We start from the raw sequence: 27,712 nt of genomic DNA on the forward strand, positions 1-27,712 counted from the left end.
CCTGTCTTTCAGCATGAAGGTCACTGACATTGTACCACCTTATTTTCTGCAGAGTGTGTTTAAGAGCCTTTAGTAAGACAAAAAAGCTGGGTCATATATTCTCACATCAGCATGTTCACACTCACAGAGACAAGGGAAACTTGCTAAAAGCCTGCACAGTGAGAACCTCTCTGCCAAAAGGATATTCCCCCAGAGGCTGGGCATGTTACACCTGGAGTCCCTGCAGCTGCCCTACCACCCTTTGATCAGCCCATCCTTCCCTTAGTTTGGGATTCAGTAATTCTGGCCACATTTCTGTAGAATTCTTGGGTTTTGGGAATCCTTCTCCAGGTTCCAACAGAAGGGGGACTGCAGGGGCCCCCATGAGAGAAAGGAGGGGCTGCCCTGGCTGGGCACAACCAGTGCCAGCCTGTTCCCACTGTGGGGTACAGCCAAGTCCCCAGAGATGCTGGTGCAGCCTCTGTGGAATGTGTTTAAAAGCAGGCAGAGCCCCACAGGCAGTGGGTGTGAGGAACAGCCCTGCCCGCTCTGGGGCCAAGGGGAAACAGGGTAGGAGATGCTCCAGGTACCGGAGCAGGGATTCTCCTGGACCCCTGAGGAGCATTGCTGAGAGCAAAATGTGAAAGTGCCATTATTCCCACTCAGAAATAAAATTAATTTTAAGCTTTTATTCCTGGAAATCCCAATTCTGTAGGTGGCATTACAGCAAACATAACCTCCCCACCTCTGTACAGTTATTGCTACATGTAAAATATCCAGAAGAACTAAAGCAAAATGAACTATTTAAGCAGAAAATTCAATTAAAAATTGTGAGAAGATACAGATGCAAGAAAATCCCCTTGCTTTGGTATTAAGGCTCCTAAAATGAAGTCAATGCCTCTTATTCTAATCGCTAATTGCCAATAGTGTGCTTTCTCACCAGTATGTCTAGTTGTTTAAAATACAGTCTTAGTCCTGGTCTAATGACAGAAGACTACCCCAGTAAGCAATTTCACTCAGAGTGACTTGGACACTGGACATTCATTTGCAATTACAAGTCAAAGTTAACAGCTAGAGGCGAGCCAGCAGAAAACACCTTCTAAAGGAACAGCAAAACTGTGAAAAACATTTTGTTAGGAAGACACTCTGTCTTGATAAGTGTTTTCAGACAGGCAAGACTTCCATACCTCCCTCACTTCCTTTGGGTCATGCATCCCACTGGGGGTGAGAGAGACAGTGAGGCCTCTCACCTCCCAGGGGAGAAAAGTGGAAAAGGAAGGACCAGGGGCTGCAGAACAGCCCTGAAGGGAAGCTGAGGTGCAAGGTGATTGGTACTGCTACACAGGGGAGCAGTTCTTGGTGTGGTAAAGCTTCTCACCTCACCACTCCTTCCAACCCCTCCCCACAAAGGCAGGAAGGGCTGCACAAGCCAAAAGAGCCAACCATCGCCTCCCCATCCCCAGGCAGAACTGACAGGCAGCTACAGGCTGATGAATTAGGCAGTGGCCTGTTCTTCCAAGGCCCAGAACTGGTGCTGGTGATTGCCTCTTGGAAAGCAAGCACAGACACCTGAGTATGAGCAACTAAAATGATGCAATACATGACACATATCTATCAGAAATAACCTAGTAATTGGGTTGCTGGCAGACCATGCTGCAGATAAGGCAGTGCTGATAATACTTGAACTTCTGGGTCTCTCACTGAGATGTTTGCCACAATGCTATTTGTTCTCTGCTCTTAAATCTGCATGCTCACTTAGGTTTACCAACTGACTACAGGATAAGAATCTGATTTTCTAAATCCAGAAATAATGCAGCTTGGGTTTGAAGATACATTTTGCTGGCGTTTCTTCTCATTGATCTTGGAAGTTATGCAATAATATTAAAAAGTGAGCCATCACAAAGAGCACAGCAAGGTACACCAGAGAAACAGGAACAACCTAGATAATCCCCTTCACAAGTTGTTTCAATTACTTATCTTGCACACAAAGAATATTCACATATTTAAACACCATTCTAGGTTCTGACAGAAGGCAAGAAGTTTGGTGGAGGGCTCGCCCCACGCTGGTTGTGCAGTGACTTTCTGATGGAGACGAGGTATTGAGCAAGTGCAGCACCTGGCTGAACAGGACAGGCAGGTGCTGTTGCAGGTACAGATGCACTGTGTGACGTGGGGTAGGCAGCTCTTCCTGCATGTCTGCAGAGCACAAGGTGGGGCCAAGCAGAGAAACATGACTCAGTCTCTACATAACTCATTCACAGCTATCTTAGATCCTAAAAACAACAGTCATGTTAACATGGTGCTCTTGCCTGGGCATGGCTAACCAGTCTTCCCAAATATTGCACAAGGTAGCTGTTCCTCTGTTCCACAAAACCCAGTCATATGAACAGATCTTCTCACTCCCTCAATGTGCCTTGTCAGTTTAGGTCTGAAGCACCTTCAGAGAAGGTCCACTGGACTGGTTAATAGTGCCACATCCCAGCCTCAGGACTGTCAGCTGGAAGAGGCTGCATGAGGATCTCTCAGTGTGAGTATGGTTAAACATGACCCAGAAGTTACAAAATGTTGAAAATCATGCAATTGTAAAAAAAGCATTAAAAGCTCAGATCTGCACATGAATGGAAAGTTATGCATCAAACAAGCAGGTAGCTGTAGATGTTCCTATGTGCCATATAACAAGTGCTTGATTTCTGCTACAGCAATCCCTGTAAAAATAGTTATCAGTTCCCTGAGGTCATATTTACTAGTGTTCCCTTCAACTAAAACACCCACAACATTTATTTTTAGAAACAAGTTATCTGTATGTATTTGGTGCCCTACTAGTATTCCACACATTGAAATCTTGGCAATACCTCCCAGTCAAACATAGCTACAGGTCTTACCCAGAAAAATTGTCCTTATGCACACAAGTCTTACTCATGTTCAGTAGTCACATGGATTGGAACAACATATGTACATGATTTTAGGATTTGCAAGAAAGGATCTTGAATGGTGATGGAGCAGCACTACATTCATAGTTAAATAAATTTGAGAAGGTGTATTTATGCTTAGGTTTAGACTATTCATAAAATAGATTTGCAATGAAAGCATATATTTTAATTATCAAAGAGCTTTTGGAGAGGATAAAGTAATCATAGAAATTCTGTACTTTGATATATCACATGCTGTCAGGGTGGGTTTTTGCTTTTTCTTTGCCTAGGTCAACCAACTACATACCATGCCTTGAGCAAGAAGTAGCCATTGAACTGATCACTCCTTAAATTTCAATTCCTAGTCACACTTAATAACTGTCTATGCCAAGTCCCTGCAAGGGACAGGAGAGCACCACAATGATACTGAGCTCACATCAATTTCTGACACTGACTTGGGTACTGCTGGCATTAGAAACACTCCACTTTCAGATTGTGAGCCTACAAGCCCAGAGTATTAAGCAAAAACTAGGGAACTGGGACTCTGCTTCTTATTCTTGGTTTTTTGGGTTGTTGTTTTTTTTTGGGGGGGTGGGTTTTTTTATCTGACTTCAAACACAACTATCCAATATTTTTAAAGGTATGGGTAACAAGAAACTGAGAAAGAAGCATCACTGCTAGATGCACTCAATACTAACACTTTAAGTTTTTCCTCAAATTCTGCAGATTTTAGTCAATCTAGTCATATGCATGCACCACTGAGCTTTGGCTCTTTCCAAAAGGTAGCAAATGTAACACTGTACAGCTTGGAAGCAGTCTTTAAAGTATTTTATAAAAATTGCTTATTGGAAAAACTGAGTGACCCTTCCATATTCCTGAGCAGTGGACTCTGTGGTCAGGAGAAAATGGTGAGTTTCAATATAATTTTCTCCCTACCAGATTATAAAGAAATCACTCATTAATTATGAAAAAAAAGAATTATCAATTAAAGTAGAAACTACTCCTCTAACATGATAACAGCGACTTTGCTACAAAAAGGAACAGCGAGTCAAGTGTGTCCAGAGAGTGCTGGACTGTCTTCAAACAAGTTTGTTGGCAGCTTAAAGGCTGCTGAATATTATGATTTTAATACAGTTGCATTATCTTGTTCACATTAATAAACACATGTGTGGGAAGGTTCAACCCTCTATGTGGCAAAATAGTTCTACCTCATTGGTTTCCAATGGTTGTTTTAGGCTTAGTCCTGAGAGGAGATCAAAGTTGGCAAAACCCTCTGAGTGGGCGTCAGTGCTGCTTCTGGGCTGTGCTTCCAGATGCTGGTGCAGAGAAAAGGCATCTTGCAAAGAATTGACACTGTATTTCATTGATGTCATTCATAATCCTTTTTAACAGATAAAAATTATGGGCTGTCTGGTTCTCAAACACAACATCATCCAATTTGCATGGTCCAGGTCCTCTTCTGCAATGAATGATGGGCTTAGTAAGTGATATTTACCAGTCCATCATGTCACTGCACTGCATTTAATACACACTGAACCTTCAGAAAGGCAGTGTGGAATTAATTCTCAGAAGCAATCAACATTCATTTGACTCTTTTTCTATTTCCTCTGCATTTCCAACTTCAGTGATTTCACATCAAGAGAAATAAGCAAACCCTTGAGCACTCTCAGTAAACATTGAAATGTGAATTGCTAGAAATACATAGGGAGACTGCCAAAGGCACCAAATGGCAGCTAGAAATTTAAGTTTCACTGATGAACCATGATCCAGAAGTCAGCAAGCATGGGATAACTTTGCTGGCATTTTTATTTTTGGAAGTCTCCCCCTATGGCCACTTACATGTGTCTACAATTGTGCATTGTAGAACCAAATGCCATTCTAAAGCACACACCCCATACAGAGACACACACACAGACTCACAACACAGATCAAATGCTTGTTTTGCCCTCCAGGAGTCTCAAGGGCCTTCAACTACTGAAATTAACCCCTGTCCTTCAGTGCGTCCAAGCCTATGGCTTTACAGCATTCCACAGCATCTAAGACAACACAACTATTTATGTTCCTGCACATATTGAGGTTTTCAGAAAGACCACATCAGAATCCACATCATAACCATTCCTCTTGACAATAGCAGTGTATCAGGAACACTTCCAATACATAACAAAGAAACCATCACAACTCGTCTGATGTTGACATCTGCCTGAAGGATCTGCAGACCTTATATTGCTCTGAAAGTGACATTTATATAGATAAATTCGTATCTAACGTTTGCTTGTTTGTACACACACAGGTAATATATGCACTCTACTCCCACATAAAGACTTCCTTGTGAAACCAAAATATTATAATTGCCATTTTACTGTCAGTGGAGCAATATACAAATTCTAGTCCAAGGCACTGCCTGCAGCTGCCCTGAGCAGCTTTTGCCCCAAGTACCTGGAGTAGAGCCTTGACACCACCTAAGCTCTGGGAGTCACAGGGTGGTTGCAATCCTGTCCACAGGTAATTCCCCAAGCAGGTGGCAGGGAAGACAGGCAGTGCACTCCCCTGTGCAATACAGATAATGACATCTCCCACAGAAGAGAACTTTTAAAGCAATTTGTTAGAAATAATCAGTGCTTCATTTACATCATTTCAGAGCACAGTTAAGCCTGAAAGCACAGCTAACCAGCTCCAAGACTCCTGGCTCAGCAATGTCACCAAGTGCTCCCGGGTTCCCCTTGCCCCATCAGCCCAAATGAACCGACAAGAGGTTCAAAGCCCTGCGAACCATAAGACAGCAGGAAATCACAGAGCTTGGGAATCACGGCTCCAACACTTCCAGTTGTGTGGCATGCTGCCCAGAAGACCTCAAAGTACCCATGGTATATGCCAGGTCTTTGGGGATCTCCAGAGGCAGCCAGCATGTCAAGGCTATCCCAGAGCCACAGACCTCACAGCTCGCCAGGAGTCATGAAGTCAAGCATGAAGCCTGTCAGAACCCATCCCATGTCTTTGTAGAAAGTCACTAAAAACTGATGTTTCTGCAAAATATATTTTGGTATCAATGAATCCGCCTTTTCTGGCAGAAAATTGTTTTGGCAGAAAGTTTCCAGCTAGCTCCAGTCTGTCCCTTAGGCAGGTTAAAAAATTAGAGAAACTGCTCCACTGAAGTCCAAAGTTCTTGTCTAAAATTATTTACATAATTAACTTACCCTTCTTCACAAATATCAAACTTCTACTGAAACACCCAAAAGACACTATTTCCTTGTAAATGAGGTAGCAGATTGGACCTGCATTTTCTTATGCATGATCACATTTGTGTTTTATCTGCAAGCTCTTGCACTCTAATATTTTCCTTTTCTTTGTCCCAACTACAAGCTCTTTGAGACAGGGCCCTTTTCCTGACAAGCAGCATGTGCTATCACGAAAACAACAAGTTCATATCAGTAACAACCCTGGCATTTTCTTTTTCAGAAGAATGACCTCAGCAATGCATTTCCAGAGTGACTTTGTCCTTCAGAACCAATCAGTTGCAAGAGGATAATACTACCAGTAAATTTAAGATCATTTTACATAGAAAATACTCTCTTTTAAGGTCCACACAGAAAATTCTCTCATGTAATGATCGGGGCTCTTTTAAAATACTCTTGGAACAGAATGAAATATATATATTTCACTAGTGTAATATTTCTCTCTAAAATAAGATGCTGCTTATTAAACATGAAATTGATGGTTTCTTGGTCTCACTGTTGTACTGCCACTGACTGGATTTTGCATCTTTTCAATAAATGACACAGACATTGAATCCCCACCAGGTAGGAAAACTCCCCCCTAAAATGTTTAAGAAGAAATAGGGGAGAACATTATCCTTTTGTTCAAATGAAATCTTAGAAAATATTCTAAGCCCTGATTTTTCCATATAAAAAACATCTAAGGTATTAAATAACATCACAGGATATTTCTGCAAAACTTACATCACAAGCCCAAGCTACATAAACCAGCTGTAAAGCTTTTAATTTGTCTGAAGAGATAATTAAGTAGGATCAAGCATACTCAGGTGTCACAACTCAACAAAGGAGTTGGGCAATTCTTCCTTTGACAAAAGAGCTGCACTAACCAGTATCACTTTCGTCTCAAGTGATCCAACATGCAATACCTACTGCAGCAATAATTAATTTTGCCCACATTTTTTAAATACTTAGATTTTTAAAATAGAACAATGATATTTTTATAATTTTATTTTAGAATTTCAGAAAACCTTGTTGTGCTTTACCTAAAGCACTCACAACAAATATTTGCCATCAATTCAAGTCCATGTATATTTCTTTTAATGCAAATTGTTCATGCATATTACCTGAAATTTGACTTCTGATTCCAACTTTCTTCTAAATTGAACTGGAAAGCATTATTTTTATGCTAAAATATTAATAGTTCAAAAAGTTAGATTAATAAGTATTTTATAGCCTTGGTAACCTCTTTCAAATATTGCATAAGCAGGAAGAACCTAACCTAATAAAAGCAGAGCTTGACGCCTACTGCAGATTCTGAGCTACTCATTGAAGTGAGTTTCAAAAAATTCATTTGACTCTCAGAATTTCAGGTGAGAACTCAGTAACTGACCTAGTAAAGATAGTGATCACAGCATCATAGCTTCCTATGCTTTTTACATTTCTCATTAGCTGCTGTATAGTTTCACAAGTTGATGAAAATCTTTTTCAATCCATTGAGACTTTCAATCCATAAAGAGAATCTGACTGGGTCTGGAATAACAGGATCCCAACAGTTTCAGATACCCCATGGCCTGATTTTAGCTGAAGTCTCCAGCAAGACCTGAAAAGCCACATTCTTGCCACCATCTGACAGAAACTTTTAGCTTGCCATACACCTACAAGTGTTGTTCCTTGTTTTGCAGTTCAGAATAGGCTCTGTATTATGTACTATAAAGAACTGACAGCACACTAACAGATGTTCATTAAATTGCATGCACTGTGACTTAACCACGTACAGCAAAAGCTGGTTCAGGGTTCATCCTAACTCACTGGCAATTGACATCTGCAGAAACCTCCCATCTCTATATCTTTTGTCTTCTAGTCCAATAGTGAGTTTTGTTTCTACTTCATATTTCAATCCCTGATTTAAGTATATTTGAAAGATTAGTAGTACCCATATATTACACACAATAGTATATCACTACCTATATATTTAAAAACTGACTAGCTCCCATCCTTACCACCTTAGTATTGAAAGATGTGTGATTTTAACAATGGTTAAAAGCTGACAAGCTGCCATCACTGCTTGCTGCATAGCCTGACAGAGTTTTTCCAAGTCCTCCCATTCCCCACCTGTAGCTTGTGCCTCTTGCCACATCCTCACTTGAGCTTGTACACCATCTGACACTGAGGCCTCTAGTCAATAACCAGGGCTCTTTAATACTGCTAGCCTCCAAAAAAATTAACTGCATAGCATCACATTGGTGCACGAGGTTCTTTATAGGGAAATGAATTTACAATTTGTTTCTATTTTTATTTTAAACTGCTTGGTAAAATTTTTGTCAAATGCAAAATTTTCTTAGGAAGCAGTTTGATGAAACACTGAGTTGGCTACTGATTACAAACCACAAAATCCCAAGTGGTGTGAAACTTGGAATACCCTTAGTGCTACATACAAGGAGAACCTTCAAGCTTAGCCATAAAAAGAAACCTCACCTTTTTCTGAGCTATCTCAAAACAAAGTTTGTAAAGTACATAAGGATCATAATCTTAATGCAAGTAAACACTTCACAGCCTCATAGTTTTCAAATACTCAAACTGACTAAGTATTCCAAAGAGGAAGACAAAACATGCAGCGACAATGTTACAAGAACACTAAATAAAACTCCAGTCATTGTAGGTCAAGAAAAATGCTGCTAGCTGTGGTACTGCATAATGAAAGTAAAGATACTGTGTTAGAAGAATTAGAGTTCTTAATGATTCTAAAATCTATAGAGCAGCACAGGTCACTCAGAGCTTTTCATTGAATTTAGTGACTGAAAAATTTGATCCTCCATTTAATTTGATTTAAAGCTCTAGAAACAAAGCAATTGTGTGTGCAACTATTTCCAACCTTTTGTTTTGATCAGTTTTCAGCACTTGTTACAACAGTATCTACTTCACACTTGCAATTTAGTCACTGACTTGTAAAAAGAAGAAATTTAATTAAAAATGCCAATTTTAAAAGAGTAGAAGAACGGTCCATTGAAAGTTAGATTATATGGGTCATTGGTGCCATTACAGACCCTTTCCCATTGTTAAACAGGTTACATGGAGCAACTTCATGCCTATACCTGAAAAACACTAATCAGCCACTTTTACTGATTGCTGAAACAGGAGCAGATGTTTTGAAGGCAGCAGAAAATACAGAGGTGCACATGGAAATTGAGTTATCTTAGTCTACTGAGATCTACTGCTGCACTGTGTGTTTGTTTTCTGAGAATTTGACAGCTGTTGTACTGGCCAATACATGCTCACTGCTCAGTGTCCTGGATCTGTTTTCCTGGCTGAGAATTTGACAGCGGTACAATTATTTCTAGAGCAGAACAAGAAAACACACCGATTATTGCCATCATCTTGCTTTATGAAATTCAGTGTCTGTACAACGTGACATAGCTGCTATTCTTCCATGTCAGCTGCTTTCTGGAACTGCAATTTGGCAATGAAAACACAGAAGATAGGCCTTAGGTTAAAACACAAGAAAAAGTCTTGATAATAATCTGAAATACTTATTTTTTTCCATCCAGACAAAAGGAACTCAAGATGAGCTGTTTTTCTAGAAATGGCTGATGTGATGACAGCCCAGCAGATTTCTCAGTGATCTTAATGTTCCAATCAACTTTCTGATTCCCTGATTAGTGGTGATGACCCTTCAAAGACTATTTGACCAAAAATAGTCTTTGAAACCTCTTTCCTATTTCTCATTAATTTTTTTACATCAGTTATTGGAACAACTGCCACAAGTATCTCTCTCAATCTCACATTTCTTCACTTCCTTCCATCCATTTTCCTCCATTTTCCTAATTAAAAAAAAAAAAAGATGTTTTGTGCATTGTTTTATTACTAGCTTTCTGTCCTCTGCAGTGATTACTCCCTCCCTCTCTGCCACGTCCTTGAAGCCTCTCTCACTCCAACTCAAGAGGAACTGCATGTTGCAACTGGTGAAACTCTGATGTGGTTAAATGCTGTGCCAAGGGCTCTGGAGAGAAGAATAGACGCTGAGACTGGCAGGAAGAGGGAAGCTGGATAATATTCAAGAAGCTGACTACCAGTTTGTTCAGAAGAGAAAATAATTGATTTCAGAGTAATCACCAGCTATGTGGCTTTTCCCAGGTCCAACCCCCAGCCCCTCAAAAAAAAAAAAAAAAAAAAGGATATTTGCATAGTGTTTCTAATCCATAGGTCTCATAATAAATGCCAACACCTCTTCACCTAGGACAAAGCCTAACTCACAGAAAGGTTGGGTGATTTTCCTGTACAGTAAGGGAAGGGCAGAGTCCTGGCTAAGATCTGGTTCCCACTCATGCAGTGACTCCACAAGGTCCCTACAAGTCTCCTCTGCTCATGACAGCCCAGAACAAAGATCTGTGCAGTCTAACCAGGGTAGCACAAAGCTGCAGCACAAGCTGAGTGTCTCAGCCATCACCCCACTTCTCAGTGGCCTGGCAGCCCTTCCTGACAGGCAGCCTGTAACACAGCCCTGAAACGCCGAGCCAGCTCAGGCACCAGCAGCACAAACCAGCCAGGAGGAAGGCAAAGGCAGCCAGGCTCCTCGCTGCGTGCTGCCAGCCCTCCAGCTGGGCTGCACCTCTTTGGTCTGAAATCTCCAGGAACACACACCTGGGCCCCGTGCTGCTGGGTGACACTGCTGCCCACATGTCAACCTACCAATTTCAGACCAATCCTGGTGAACTCACGGGCTTGAATGTGGAAGTTTCCCACATATCCTGTAGGGAAAAGATAAGAAACTGCAGCAAACAAACAGATTTCCCAACTCACCAGGGAGACTCTTTTCTAAAGGATTATTCAGGAACTGTCATCAATTTACCGGCTGCCTCTATCAGTCTTAAATGTGCATGATTATTTTTTTTTTAGTTTTGCTGACATTTGTGTTTTGTTTAAGGGTCTCTTTGTGCAATCTTTTGTGTCTGCTTTAAATAAACACTTTTCCTGTGCTTGTTGCAGCATGCTTGGATTCAGCAAGATGTCTATCACTTAATAACCAAATGAAAAGTTTAATCACCCAAAAGCTAGCTTTCAACCTGCAGTTAAGAAAACAGAAAAGCTAAGGGTGTTCCTTATGCATTTTTCTTTCTATTTCTTCTGTTATCACATTTGCTAGTCCAAGCAAGTTTGATGTTGTGTATTTAGGCCTGTAAATATCAGCTTAGCACATGAAAACAAGAACATTTATTCTTATTTTGCAGTAAGAATCAGTGCAATAAAAAAAAAAGCCACTCACTGTATTCCATTAAAAAAACAGGTTTGTTTTTTTTTTATACTAATCACTGAGAATGTATGAAACAGAAATATACTCTAATAGCTTGTTGAGCACATTGACTGCAGAAAACTGGGCAACTATGACATGGAAACCAAACTGGAAAACACAAGTCGTGCCAAGGTGTCATTTTTACAAAGTGACTTAAAAAAAAAAAAAAACAAAAAAACAGGAAGACAAGTTAATGTCCCAATATGGGACAATAAAGCTATGTTAAAAACACTTGCCATTACCAGCCATCTGCTCTCTGCAATTTGGGGGTAATTTTTATGTACAGCTGACAGCTTTGCATCATCTTTCCTCACTTGTGAAGGATTGTCTCTGCCTCTAGTGTACAAAACCTCTGAGAAACTGAATCTGTCCTCTGCATTGTGGCTCTCAAAAAGCTTGTGCTGCTAAAAAGCACACAGCATTCTGCACTGGATTTCCAAACAGAAATCAAACATAAGGTTTTGGGGAAAATGTATATCTATATATGCTAATAATATTCCATCTCTCTCTAATAATATTCTGCTCATGTCAGCATTGCCTGTAAAAATCAAGAGGCAAAATGTGCTCACTGCCCTTGACATATTGTGATGGTAAGAAAAATCAAGACTGCTTTCTCACTGTTCTCTGAGTACAAGGGTAAATCTCTTCTTCAGCCTATCTTTCTTGATCAGAATGTCTCTGGTGTCCTTATGCCTTTTTCTCCTGTTTGAACTTGTCTCGTCAGAATATTTAGTAAATACATTTCATGTTCACACCTAAAGTAAAGCTACCTTCTTTTGTTTTGTTATGCATTAGAAGTCTAAAATACACATGCACAACAATGGCAGGGTCACACTTCTCTCATCTGCAATCCTTGCAAAGAAGAGTTATGCAAGAAAAGTGCAGAGAAAACTAAAATTCTATTAACATTCAAATCATACTCTACCATTTCCATTCTTCAGATCTGATATAATTTTAATATACATTAGGAATAAGACCAGGAAAAAAAAGAAACTGAAGGAGCTAAAAATGATTTGTCTATTGCCTTGTAGTGCTCCCTTTGATACACAAGAGATGGTGATAAGATTCTTCCACCAAACCCAAATCAATTCCTTACCTACATCCCACCCACCAAACACCCTGTAAACAGTGGGCACATGTACACAGTATCTAACACTGGACTACACAAATTAGTGAAAACCCCTGCAACCCCTGTAGTCCCATCAAAATTGTTGATGGGACTACACTCAATATGACTTCATTCCATGTTTCAAGCATTCCAAAGTTAAGGAGTTGGTTTTCAGTCTCTTGAGGGGAGGAAAAAAAAAAAAAGGACCATTTTCACAGGTATCCTTCAGGGTCAAGTTACAAACATCTTCAGCTTAACTGAATTTTCTTCAACTTGTAGCAACCTACAGAAGGGAGCCAAATTATCGTACTGGTTTTGTTTCATGACCTCAATTTCCTTATACTTGAGGCTGCCCCAAACCCAGAAATATAACAATGGAAAGATATGAAATTTTTACTTTATTTGGTTCCAAATCAGTATCAGGAGCTGGTATTTTTCTTCTGTGTCATACCTGAACCTTGATGCAGACAACGCAAGAGGAAATTTCAGGAAAGAATTCCCCATGCAAACTGGAAGCCTGATGTTCAACAACAGAGAAGCAGACATGGCATTAATGCCTGAAGAGATCCAGTTAAACTGCAGCACACACCTTAGACCTGAACCTTTCTTTAGCTTGCTTTTTGTTTCACTGTAAAAACAGCCATTCCTGTGGTACAATCCATCACACACCTCACCTCTGGACTGCATTGCCAAGGTATTGTAAATACTCCCCAGGTCATGAGAACATCATCCATAAAGTCCTTTTTGAGAATATTTTACCCTCTAAAGTCTGCATTGTTCATAAGAATCAGCCTCACCAAGATTCAATCATTTTAGGTAGGCCCTTATTCTAGGTGTATTACCCCTTTTCTACATGTTCTGCAGCAGCTGCTTTCATAGGCTGAGATTATTATCAGATAATCACATTTCTGTCTCTCAGCATGACATTCTGCAGCTCCCAAGTGCTACTAAACCACATCTATCATTTAGTATCCATCCTGGATTTCCATAGCTCCTGCACTGTACATTGTAACAGAACCTGCAGCACCTCTGCAGTCACTCTGCAGTTCCTCATATGGCTGAGCTACATGCAAGTAAATTCCAACTAATGGGACTGAGCACCATCACAGTGACTACTCTGTGCTCTCACATGCCATCTTTCAGTTTAGATTTGCAGGTGATTCCAGGCTGGGTGCTTTTCCCTACCTGACCAGTATGGCATGGGCCTCTGTTGGGCTGATCACACAGTCAGTGTTCACCTCCTTTTCAGTGTGCTGAATGCTAACTGCTGAATCTCAATTTCTGCACTGTTGTGCTTGGGGTATCTTCCACAGGAACTAAAGCAAAAATAGCATAATTAGTGTTACATTTTTTGCTGTCTCCTCCCCAACTCTATTTTTTTCAAACAGCCACTCACCTTAGGACCACCTTTCTGCAGCTCATTTCCCTGCCTGTCCTGTCTTCCCTAAATGTTATAGCTCACTTCCTATAGTTTTGTTTCCTTTGAAACATTTTTATTCAGAATAAAAGGAAATTTGTGCTTTGCATGTCTGTAGGCAAAGAATCATGCATGTGTTTCACATTATACTGTTATGAATATTTATTTAGTCATCCATTCTAGCAATCCATATACCTTACTTCCTTAAGTCTCTTATTAACTATCCACTAGAACTGAACGACACACTACTTTTCACTGATGAAAATTATGTATTGTGTTTTAGAGTATCATTCAATTCCTGTCTCCCACTCAAATCAGAAACATCAGAAATTATTTTTACCAGATTTGCAGCACATGGAAAATTTCAAATGTCTTTGCAAAGCCCAAGATGAGGAGTACAGCTGGTACAGGCAAACCATTTGGAATTTGTAAAAATCTTATCAGCTAAGCTTTGATTCTGTAACTAAAACAGACTAAAACAGATCTAAAGTCCATTGAACCCACACAGAATACCCTCTGCAGCTTCAGATAACCAAGTCCTATTTCACCCCTTTCTATACAGAGCTATAAATCTATGAATGACTGAAATGGGTTAAAAAAACTAACCTCAACCCACGTCTTCCCCAGAATTCATCTCAGAGTTTACATGTCTATTTTTCCTGAGATTTTCTTACTGCTTCTTCCTGTGGGGCCTGTAAACACACTCCAGGAAAGAAGTTTGCCAGGATATAAGAGAAATCTCACGAGAAATTCTGTTGTTGGTTCATTTCCAGGAAAATTCTTTGAACTTAAGACATACAAGTAAATTTCTCCAAACTGGGGACACACTACCTACAATATCACTAAGAGCAACAGTGATCACTTCCTGAAAGCTGCTCTTAGTAGTCTCATTTCTCAAACCCCACTTGGATGTGGAAACTCCATTTCCTGAGTAGCACAGTCATAATCAAAACTTAATCTAAAATAGTGAATTTAAGTTTTAGAGAGGGCTACAGATAGCTTGCTTAGAATTTAAGAAAATTAGGGGATGAAAAACCTGTATTGTTTCTCTTTCCCTTATTTTCTTGAGTTCAAGACCCAAGTGTTTGTGGGTGTAACAGAAACTGGTTGTTCTGCTTGGGCCCAAGTCTGTGATTCCACAAACATTTCTTTAGCAACACCATTAACCTAATTAGCTGCTGTTCAAGGAGGAAAGCAAATCTCCCGAGAATGTGTATGGGGACAAACAAGGGTCTCAGAAGAACCACCACACTAAAAAGGGAGCACCTCAGCATACTCAATGAGAAACTGTAGTACTAGCAAAAAGAGAAAGGAAAATGAAAGGAAGGCACCTGAAATCCAGGAAACATTTCCTCAGAACTGAAACCAAAGTTAAGTATCTATGTCTGATTATGATCCACAGCTTAGAATGCTGTTGCAACACCATAATGTCATCTTCCATCTCAACATAACCTACCTAAAAAGAAAATAAAATACTGCCAGTATTGAAATGGATCATTGTATAAAATTCCCAAGTAGTAATGACAACTCAAATTTCCCTAATCCTAATACCAACACACTATCCATTCCTACATACTCTTATTTTGCCTAACCAATTAGAGCATACACAGACATTTTCTTGATCTAGCTGCCTCCTAGGAGGGGTTACTGCCCTCCTAACCATTACCACTTTGATGTAGCTTACAGTGCAGGTGATACCTGAGACCAAGTGGAAAATACTCACACAGCCAGCTCTCCTACCCTGCTCAGGAGCTCTACTGTCTTCCCTAGTGCACAGACAGCCCAGAGCCCAGCACTCCCACTGCACATGCTACAAACATCAGCCAAAGCAGGCTTCTCAGGAGACAGATGGAGGAATCCCACTGTCCACTACTGATCATGTTTGGATACATCCTGGGCAATGCACTGCTCTGATTTGGAGCTAAGTGTTCACAGTGCATTACAAGGAGCTCAGGAATATTATTACTAAAAACATATTCATTAAACTGAGGCAAACTCTAGGGCCAGGTAGTAACTGAGCTAGATTAGTATTTCTTTAATTTAAATCCAATTTCAGGCATGTCTTGTACTATGAAGTCTAGTTCTAAACTGCACAATTTATCCTCCTTTGAGTAAGTTAAGAAAAATGCTTCCTTGTTTAGTATTCTTAAGCTATTTACATACAATAGCTACTAAATAATTCAGGAGATTGATTTGTAAAAGATGAAGGCTTTACAAAAGGCTGGAAATAGAATTTCTGGAAAACACTTCAGAGTACTCTAGTTCTGCTACTGAGCTTCAAGTTATTAGTTATTACTGTGCAAGGATTTTCATTTCTAAGATACATACTAATCTTTCAGAACACATCCCTTGGACACACACACCCACCCATAGTGCACCATTAGGCAAACAAATGCACATTTTCCCACCTATGAACCATTTCCCTTGATTTTAGTAGGCAATTTTTGCTCAGTTGCTAGCCATAAGTCCATCGTCTTATTTTCATCAGTTGTAACAGCATTCTCACTCAGTAAAATTAACATCTGACCAAATGCCCACTGAACACAAAGGAAGAAACCCTCTGATTTCACTGGGTAGGGAAATGAGCAGATAGCAAAGTGATGTGCAGCTATTTGTTGACTAAACCCTAGCAGCTTGAAATGCACATGGTTTACTTCAGGGGTTAATTTTATGCTGACTTATAGAAGGTTAAATTGTTGACACAATCAAAGAAAGTCAGCATATCCAGATCAACAAAATTGCCCAAGTTCTGATTTATGACCTGTAAACTAGTATGGACAAAGAGTTTCCTGACTGAAGAATAAAATGCCACCCTTTTACATTCTCTTTTAACTTTTTCAAAATGTCTTTTTGTTGGTTTACAGCGAGATAACTGTTGAGTTCAGCAGGTCAGAGAACCAAATGAAGTTGCCAATTTAACCACACATACTGCAGCCCAAAGTCACAAAAATATCATTTTTGCAACTGAAATCTAGTGAGCAATTCAGCTCAGCTTCACAGGACCCCTGCTCTTGGGTGTCTGTAACTTGCATCTTCACAGTGTACCAATTGTATTTCCACAATAAAACTTGTAGGGGTAATTTGTTTTACACTGCCAGCCAGCACTTCATTGCTAGTACTTATGATGCATTACATATTTGTCTGAGAACATTAGCACTCCGATAATTAACTCTTCTGCTCGGTGTCCAGTTTATGCTCTTCACTGAAAGCACTGCTCCCACAGAGGCATGCCTTGCATGTAAGCAAATCTAATCCCTAAATCTCTTATGTGGTCAGTCAATTAAAATCTAGGTTTGTAGCAGTTAAATGAATTCCTTTTCCCCTCAATTTTTTCTTCTTTTTTTGGCACTTTTTAGCAAAACAGTTCACATCCAATCACTCAAAGGCTAGAAAGTGGGCTTGGCAGGAGGAGCCAAGGCTCAGCATGTCTCCAGTCAAGACAAATGGCTGAATTATTGTGACTTTAGTAAACAGGTAATTAGCTTTGCATGTCATTGTTCACCACCTCAAGCTCATTACTGAAGTCTTACAACACTCTCTTTAAAAATTCAGACCTGTTTGACCTGCTACCAGCTATAGTGCCTTTCAAGTACTCATGGATAAAGTGCAATCTTGTCAGACTGAAAACACCTGCTCCCAGCAGGAACACTACTTATGAACTGCCAAGTCTTTTGTTACAGTACCTTGAGAAGCAATGATCTTTCCATCTGGAATAACCAGCATCAACTTGGCTGCAACCACTGTAAAGCAATCTTTGAATATTTATTACCACATGAAGTACACAGAGCTCTAAAAGCAGTATGTACACAAACGCAAAAAGGGAGAAGACTGCTCCTGATAAATTTTGCTGTTTGCCACACAAGTGTTCGAAATTAATTTTCTTTCAAAACTGGCTGCTGGTAACAACTTTCAGTTCTTTTTCCTCTTCCACCAGAACTACCAGGGTGAAGCTCAACTCTGTATAAATAACTTATTTCACAGCTGACACATTTAACTCAATGTATCTCCTCTTTCTGTTACTCTCATGCTCAATTTTTTGTCAATGATTGTTCATCTCAGGGTGGATAATTCACACTAATAATTCATGAGGCTCTGTCCTTGTCTCCCCCACAAGGCTCCAGCACAGCACACTGCTTTAGTCTCCACTCCACCAATGTTGTTTCAAGCTGCCCCTGCGCCCTTCCTTTTGCAAGCTTTGCAGAGGAGTTTACACTGAACTATTCCTCTTTGCTTAGTTTTTAGCTCAATCTCATTTCTTCAGCTATTCATCCTCCTGGATAGTGGACTATATTCCTCAGTTTACTTCTGATTAACAGACGTGATTAATCCATTCTGATACAAGAAAATTCTCCCCTTCATCTTTATTTTGTGGGGGTACAAGTGGTAATTAAAGATAATTACATTTTAGCACTGTGGACATTAAAAGTCCAGTAAAAGCAGTCTAGGGCTTGACTGAAGGTACCATAGAATTTAGGTTTATTCCCTGCATTTTCTTTGCTTCAGTGCTTTCCACAAGGGCAATGAAAAGCCTGATCAGAAGCTCAGTGCTCCTCAGACTTCCAAAGGCAGTTTAATTCAACAACAAATTCCTTGCTATCTTCTCTGCCCTTAAGAGACCTCAATGGGCAAAGTCCATTCTGCAGCACTTAATCATATATATGTAAATGTTGCATTTAGAATTTGGAGCCCACTGTGAGCCTATTTTTCTTGAGCTGTTATTTTAAAATGCACTTTAAATCAATTTTGCAGTAAACATGGGGTTTATTCCAATAACAACCATTTTTCTCCTGATTAGTAAATTACTGTTGTTTCCAATGTTTCATTCTAACTACTATTTGCTCAGAGTCATAGGAAAACAGAGCACTTAGTCAAGACAAACTTCCCTTTATTTCCATCTCAGCAAAGCAAGGTCTAGATTACTTTCAGAAAAACAGTTTTCAGCTGACAAAGTGAAAAATGTTGCATAACAGCAAACTTATAACATGGTAAGAAAGTTTTAATAGAAGGATTACCACTTGCTGTTGTAACTAGTTTAAAAGTCCTTTAAGACTCTCTGCTAAGAACAGATGATTATATTTGCAGTATTTATGTAATTTCTATTGGCTGGCTGTGTAATAATTTATGAAAGTTGTGACAGAACAGTGCTTTAATACAGATTAAACTATATTGAGAGAGGAAAAATACAACAAAATTCCAGTGTGCAGCACAGAATACGAATCCAAGGATCATCTAGAATTTTAAAACAATTCTGTTGGAAAATACAAATTGTCTTTTTCCAACCACTGAACAACGTCTCTCAAGAACATGTTTTTCTGTGTGGATATGCATCAAATGTGTCTCTTTGCATAAGGTTATCTGTATTGTCAGACCCCCATTACACATGCTTAGGAAAAGAAGCAAGTCATTCATGTCACCTTCATCCAGAGACAACACATGTCCTAAATGTTATATCCTGGTGCACTGAGCATTGGCCACATGTCTTGAAAATGTTAACAATGCTATTTGTGTACATTTCTATTTGTTTAGCCAGGTAATCATAATGCAAGTATTGGAGGAAGTGGAAGGTTTTCACTTTTTAATTCATGACAGAACTGTCCAAAACAACTTCAAAGAGTCCATACAAAATGATTCTGATTGTAGCAGGATATTGCAGTGGGGAAAAAAAAAAAGTGAAGTCTGAAAAGCTAGAGCAGACCTCTTTACACTGACATTCCTCCCATCCACAAGCCTGATAGTTACTGGAAATAATTTTCTCATTAAGGATTTTTATTTAAAGTAGTAATTGGAGGATAAGTTAGATTTTACTTTGATTTGAGGCTGGTCAAGAACTTTGATGTCCAGAAAATCCATTAGCAGATCAGTAAACTGATAAGAAGTAAAACATAAAAGCAGCTAACAACAAGGATTTCATTTTTTTATACCTGTTGATACACACAAAAATGTACCTGCAAACCCTAGACCCTGTATATCTGTCTTTTACATTTGCGAAGTTTCCATTTTAATTAATATCAACTGTAATCATATGGGAAACTAGGCATAATAACAGTAATTAAGGTCTTGGCCTCTTAAAACACATCAGATGCACACACAAGGGCAAAATCCAATTTGGAGAAATATATGGAGCATTCAAGGGTCGATATGGAGATAGCCTATCTAGGCTACCTAAATAAACAGGCAAATCAACCCTATTTAACAGTGAAAGTGTTTTTCCTGAGATCTCAAGAGGATTTTCAATTATTCACAAATAACTAACCGTGCACTTCTTTCCCAGAATCATAAACAAGTCACCAGAAAATAGAAAGTTTGACAAAATTGTCCAACAGCCCATTAACTGTACAACTGTGCTAAATAGCCAGAGACAAGTTTAAATCTGCCAGAACCAGTGTCTCTTGAGTCTGCCAAGGGGATAGATGTTTCAGCTGCAGAGTATCCATTTGCAGCTTGCCACCATCTGGACCCTGGAAACTGAGCACTCAAGTGATGGGCTGGCACGATCCAGCTCAGGAATGACCCTCTTGTTCTTAGGAAAGTCTTGAAAGTTAAGGATGGTGTTACTGAAAGGAAATCAGGCTTGCTCACTTGATACAAATATTTGAATTCACAAAAATCCATTTTTACCTGTATTCCTTCAAAAATCTGTTTAGCATGTAATTCTAAAGATTTACTAAACATATCAACAGCTTTAGTTTTTGTGAGGCCCAGCAACTGGAATTCTTCATATATTCAGATTTACACCTCACCTCAGCTGACTTTAAGTTTATTCACCCAAATTTCACAACAGGCAGATGCAAACAGATAATTGGAAGAGTCCTGTCAACACTTACATAAAATTAGACTGGGCACATGGGGATCAGCTGAATGTAATTAACAAGGATGTGGCACAGTGGTGCAGCAAACATTTGTTTGAATTTCAAACCTTTACAAAAAAGAATAACAAACTGGTCAAGTAGTCTCTTCAAGCTTTGTTTTCTACTAGGGTGGAAGGGGAAAAACACTCCACAATTTTCATTTTTTGGATGAAAATATAGTACTGCATGCTTTGAGTTAAAGCAATATACGAAAGTGAAAGAAGGGGACATGACTAGAGCCTATTTCAAGAAAAATTACTATAAAGGAATTTTTGCCAAAAAAATTACACTATTCAGTTTTTACCAAATGTGCTTGTTTGTACTACCTTTATACTAACAGTTTTATAAGGCTATGCTCGCCTCCTTTTTGGATTGGTGGAATACAAATTCTTCTTTAGATCAGGGCTATACTCTTCAAGCATAGAACTGTGTGAAGCTTATCCCTTTTGTAATACCTCTAGAGAAAACTAACATACAGACTATTGTTTTGAGGTTATGTTTGAGCACACTCTAACTTGTGAGCCTGCAAACTGTTTTTTGTTCATCTAATGTAAGATGATTTATAATCAATTACAGTTCTTATGTCAAAGGCTCCCAGTTGTCTTCAAACCATCAGATGCAGAGCCATCACCACCAGCAGCAGGCATGCTTAAAGTTGTACTTTTCAAGTCATGTGAAGTCAACCTGTCTGTATTGGCTATCTCCTGAAAAAGCTCTGTTCAGTCTTCTTTGAGGCTCATGCTTGACCCTGACACAAATGAAACAAGAATGGTTCTGTTACACCAGAAGTTTCTTCTCAAACTATCAGACAGGTTGTACATAACATCCCTGATCTCTGCTCTGGAGGAAGCCTACACAAATGTGGGTCAGGCATGCAGATTCAGGTTGCTAGTTATAGGAATATAATCCCAGGTTCACTGCATTGAGCACTGCAGGTTTAAGAATTGCCTTTGGAATTCTAGAGATGTTTCTGCATTTGAACTGACTCATTTACAAACTTAAGACAATTGAGCATTCTTCAACCACCAAATTTCATTAACCACTCCTCTGATGATGCCTTTCTACTCACTAACAAAATCTTAAAGTTTTTAGGAACCTATAACAACTCCAAATTTTTAGAAGTGGGCCATGGTCTTAAGAATGGCTAAGCACAAGATCCTGAGCCAGATGATAGGCACTTGCACAACTGGCACATTTAGATTAAACCTTTTCCTGACTTTAAGAAGCAGTTCTTTATTTATTGGCACATGTTACACAGTGATTGAAAAGAAAAGAAAAGAAACTACACTTTAGGGCCCTTTGGCCTTCCTCTAAAGACATATTATCAATTTCTTTAATTATCACACTGATAGGAAAACTTGGTGAAATATTTAAAAGGTAGAGGGAGGAAAACATGTGTTACACTCATTTAGGACCACTTGAAAACAGATTATTCTGAAGATGGAAAGAACCATTGGACATTTAAATAATTAATCTCAGCAAATATATTAAATGCAAAACAGTGAAACATTTTGACTGATTCAGCACAATTAGCTTTCACTGCTTCAAAATTGCTATTGCTAAATTGCCATTTGCAGGAATTTCAGCACAGCACAGTGTAACTCACTAGTCAGTCATGTGCCCCAGGCACAGGCAGAACTAAGATGCAAACAGCCTGGTGACAGCCTGGCTATGATAACTAGATAGAAATCATGCAAACAGACACAGAACTTCTATCATGTCCATCTCTCTGAGCAGCTCCCCTGTTTGTAAAATATTAAACCCTGGACATTTATTTTATTTAAGATTTACAGCAAGTCATCTGCAATATTGTTGAGCACTAATAGGTTTCTATGGCTGAACAGCAGAGAGCATAATTTCTCAAGCTTCATTGTTTTGCTAGAAGATGAGAAAATTAGGAGCAATAGTCTGGTTAAGAATGCTCCACCACTGTCTTTATCAGAGCAGGAAGCCAAGATGAGAAGTAGGTTTTGCTGGTTCAGATGAGCTGCACCAATTCCTTGATGCATAGAGCATAAAGAGCCTAAAGCAGGCAAATGCACAAGGTCAAAAGAGCTTCTTAAAAGCTAGTCATCTCTCAATGCTTGATTTTCACTTTCTTTTTTTTTTTTTTTTTGGATGATGTGTCTGTGTAAAACATCTATTTTTGTTTCTTTACATGTAAGTGATACCAGCCAGTTACTGCAATCTCAGCTCAGCCAAGCTGAGTAAGGTTAAAGAAGGGAGCATCTTCCAAAGACATTGCTGCTGCAAGAGCTCCACACAGTCTGGTGAGCAGCACTTTTTTTGTCAACAATATAACAGCTTGAAATGCATGGGTTTTGTGATGTTATTGCTGACAAACAGGCAGTTGCAATTGTTCTATATGAAACATTATTTAACCTGCATCCCAGCAAATTGCCTGTCCCTGGTGCTGCAGTTTTTCACATGAGCCATAAAGGCGTTTCTGAGCCATTGAGTTCAGACCCCAGTTCTCATGGTACGTCACGTAGGGAAAAGAAGATACACCTCCCAGTCTCCTCCCATCAGCTGCCAGGACCCAGATGATGATTACTCTCTCTCTGACTACATTCTTCCAGTATTTTAACATTGTCCTTTCCCATTTAGATTATTATAACATTTTGTTTTGTTTCACTGCTTTGCCAAACAGTTTTCTACCTTGACAGAGCTGCTATAATCTATATATAGTTTGCATATTGATTCCTGTAGTACTTGGAGATCCTTCAGGCAGAAGGTTACCACAATATAAGGTTCCTTCATCTGTCCTTTAAGGTAACCTTTAAAAAAGACAGAGCTCAGTTCAGCCCAGATGTTTATCCAAACTATTCTAAATCTCCAATGCCTGAAAAAAACAGAAGGAACAGGTTTCTTGAGAGACTTCCACTACCACTTAATACCAATTCAGACAAACTACCATATCATCCTGTCACTGTAATCACATGGGATGCTAATAACATCTACCATTTCTGTAGAACTTTATAAAGAGGAATCACCACAACAACCCTTTACAGTATTATCCCCATTTTATTATTGAGGAAAGAGTGTGTTTACTTTTGCATTATACCACGAAGTGACTGCTCTTTCAATCTAAAAAGAACAGCAATGAAAAATGCAGAAACTATTACTGTAACTTCCCCTGCTTTTGTTTGGTGAAATGCTGTTTAAATATTTAGATCCTGCAAATTCTTTTACCATCATAGAATGTTGTTTAAAAAGCAGGCCTCTGAATAATGAAAGTGACACTCTCTTTTGACTCTGCTCTGACTTAACAGCAATATTTCAATTTATTGCAATTTTGATCATGGTAGAAAAGTCGGCTGAATGAAAAAAATAAAGACACCTGTCACTGCTCACTATTTTCTCATACAACCTTGAATGCGCGATCCTATCATTTAGGTAAGGCATCAACTTCTTGAAATCACAACAGCTCTCCATAGGAAAATAACAATCTATGTATTCAGTATGTACATATCACAGACTGCAATATAGTCCATTATCTACTGAAACACCTCCTAGTTCCTGCTTTCCATTAAAGACCAGTGGGGTTGAGAAATCTGGAAGTTTGCTTTTATTTTGGGCAGTTGTTTCAGGGAGTTTTGTGGTTTTTGAAAAACATCAGCTTTCATGACTAACATCACAGGTACAAGAGAACCTTGGGGAAAGCATGGTATGTAAAATATTTTTGAATCTCTATCAGAAATCTGAAGGACCTAAGCCCAAGAGATGCTGTGTTAACTTCACTAATCACAGAAGCCAGAAAAAAAAAAAAAAAGAAAAAAAAAAGAAATGTTTAGCATCATTTTGGACTCACTTCCAAATTAATATTTATGTGTCATATAACTGCATACAACCTGGAAAAAAGAATTCTACAGTAGAATAGTCTCTGCAGAATTAATTAAGTACCAGCTTGGCTCTGCTTCACATTTCAGCAAAGTCATCTAAGGAAAAGTTGTTGACAAAAAATCCAACATTTCCAACTTCTGACTCCCAGGGATCACAACCTGGGAGCTATCCCAAAATATTGCAGCACAGGTTTCATAATAACTACACTCCAAATTGTACAAGACATAAATATTTCCATATTAACAAAACATATCTTTTTGTCAAACACTGATGGACCATCATGGGTCCACAGTATCATTGCCGAGTTGGGATTTTCCAGTGAAAAGCCCTCCAGTTAAGACCATTTTGAGATTTGACCTTCCAGAAGAAAACAATTCACAGGAAATGGGTCACCATATCCAAATTCTGCCCTCTGCAGCAAAGTGGAGAGGGATCAAAGCATATTTTCATTATGCCAGTTCTGTAGCTGGATAGAGAAATTAGTGTCATGGTATATACCTAGGTGTAAATGTAAAAGAAATCGCATCTTCACCTGTATTTTATCAAAAAGTCACATTTCAGAATTAATTCACATAGCACTTAATAATGGCACTGAATATTGTATCACACCATGTTAAAAAAAATTAAGTATAATTAGCACAGAAGCAAATAATGTGAGATTTTCCCCTTGATGCTTCCATTTCATTCACCAGTTTTGACAGCAACTTTGAGACCAAAACACAGCACAAGTGGGGTCATCTCAGCTTCATCTAAGGGTCTGGTTCATTCTCACATCTCAGTCATAACAGTAGTTCTTTCCCCCATTTCCTTGACTTTGCAGAAGACAGACCTTATCAAAATTGAGCACTCTCACACTAAAACATGTGGTTTGTGTATTCGTTGTTTTGATGTGCAGAGATGTTTCTATGCTTAATTAGCAAAGGAATCTTAGGTGAATTCTAGACATATAAAAAAAAAGAGAGGCAGAAAAGTTAAAGCTGGTAAGATGGGAAAGACAGAATTTGATAGCTTAATTAGTAGAATTATATGATTGAGTGGCACAGGGTAGCAAAGGACTAGATTCCCTCAAGGACCCTGGTCTGGTTCCTACTTTGTATCATTGTGATAAAACTGATGATGAGAGAATAAAAAATAACAGTTGGGGACTGAAAAGGGCTGGGAGAGGAAGACTGCAGAATACTGAAGTGTTATTCTCCCCAAACCTTTATTCTTTTGATCACCAAAGCATTGCATCTTCTGCTCTATTTTATGTGTGATATATAGGAACTAGATATGAACAGTGATGTTCAAATAACCACTAATAGCTAATAACTACATTCATCCTTCAAGGATAATCTGTGTGCATATATATTGCTGTTCCTGGAGGGTACTGCAATCTTTGAAGAGTCAAGATAGAGAAGTTGAAGAAAAGCCTAGCAGATTTGCTAATTTTAGTAGACAAATAATTCTCCCTGTTAAAGATAAGTAGGAATTAATCAATGGTATTGTTTGTTACTGCTTTCTAGCCTGAATCAGATCATGACAAGCTGTAGCTAACCCCATGGAGTCCCACAACTGGCCATCTTCATGGCGAACAGAAGCACCAATTGTGAGGAGACCAAGGTCTGCAAATCCATTTTCAATAGGGAGTCATTAAGGTACCTAGAGGAGTCAGCTTTTCACAGCTGTACTAACATGACAGTTTCATCTTGTCAAGCACCTTTGCACTCATCTCACCACCAAAGAGGGAAATGAGTACCTCTTAGTTTATTTTCTATTCTAGAAGAGATACAAATAATCAGTATATGTAGAAAAAGAAAAATGCCTTGCAAACACAGAATTAAATAAGCCCTCAAAAACTGTATATAGTATCATGTTAAGTTCCATGACAATTCTTTGTGGCAGGATCTGTCCTCCTGCGTAATGTACTTTCTAGGCATAACCCTAAAACTAGTCAGGGGTATTATTTCAATTTCTAGAAAGGGCTGTTGATATAGATGAGAATCAGTGCTGTTTAGCAGAGGAGACAGCAGCACTGACCCACATATTTTAACAAGGATGCATGCACATGCAGGACAATTCCAGGAATTCACATCAAAGTTATACGCATAAGAGGTGTGGAACAGGGCAGATGATGGTAATTGAACATGAAGACTGCAGCAAAACATTTTTTGTAGTGTGTTTGAAGACATTAGAATAAGAGGCTTTAAACACATGAATGATGAGTGAGCTCCTATTTTAATCACCCTCCAAAGGATTCTACAGTCCACGTCTGAAGCCAAATTCCAAATCTGTTACAGCCTAGACTGAATTGCATTAGACAAAAAAGCCTTCTATGCACAACCAGTGTTTTGTCGCACTACACTCAGCTTCCTAGAAGGCATGGCACTTGAATTTTGCTGGCTGAATCTGTCATTGTCACAAATGTACTGCTACTTCCTCATAGCATGAACAATGTATTTTGATCTCATATGTTACTATGAAGGAAGATGAATCAGCATCCAAAATTGTGACATTTCTTAATTTCACCTTACAGAAGAAAAGCTATAGAGTATTATGGATCCTCTGCACAAGAAAAGGGTACTGGTCACATTCCTTTAGAGAAAAGATTTAGTGTGTAAGATACAAACCCTGATAGAGGTATAGAGAACACACATGGGCCTCATTTTCCAGTGCAATGGACAAACCCAAAGAAGTAGTCTGATATTGCTGCCGAGATAAGCAGCAGTTACTGGGCAGCAGCCGGCAGATAAAGCCACAGTATTATCCAAAGCAATATTGCCAGTGTCATTCTGGAACAGTAACTTTACCTACCACCAGTAGAGAAACACAGTAGATTGAATACCTCTCTAGGTGCTTCATGCACTGCAAGGCTGCTCTAATTGTGTGCTGTAAATCCTCCATGAAAGGGAAACCCTGGGCAGAGAAAGCAAATACAAGAGACACTGGACACCTGCTTCCATCCCTGTCTTGGTTGATTTGGCTTATTGTGAGTAGTCATGTGAGAATCTTTCCACCCCCTCTGTAGTACACTCAGTCCTCTTCCAGACTTTGATTTAAACACCAAGAAATGGGGTACAGAAGCCATTGCCCTGTGTCTTTACTAGAGAATGATCCTTATGAGAGTGTG

The sequence above is a fragment of the Lonchura striata genome, chromosome 10 (assembly GCF_050655825.1).
Source record: "Lonchura striata isolate lonStrDom1 chromosome 10, ASM5065582v1, whole genome shotgun sequence".
Classification (NCBI taxonomy): domain Eukaryota; kingdom Metazoa; phylum Chordata; class Aves; order Passeriformes; family Estrildidae; genus Lonchura; species Lonchura striata.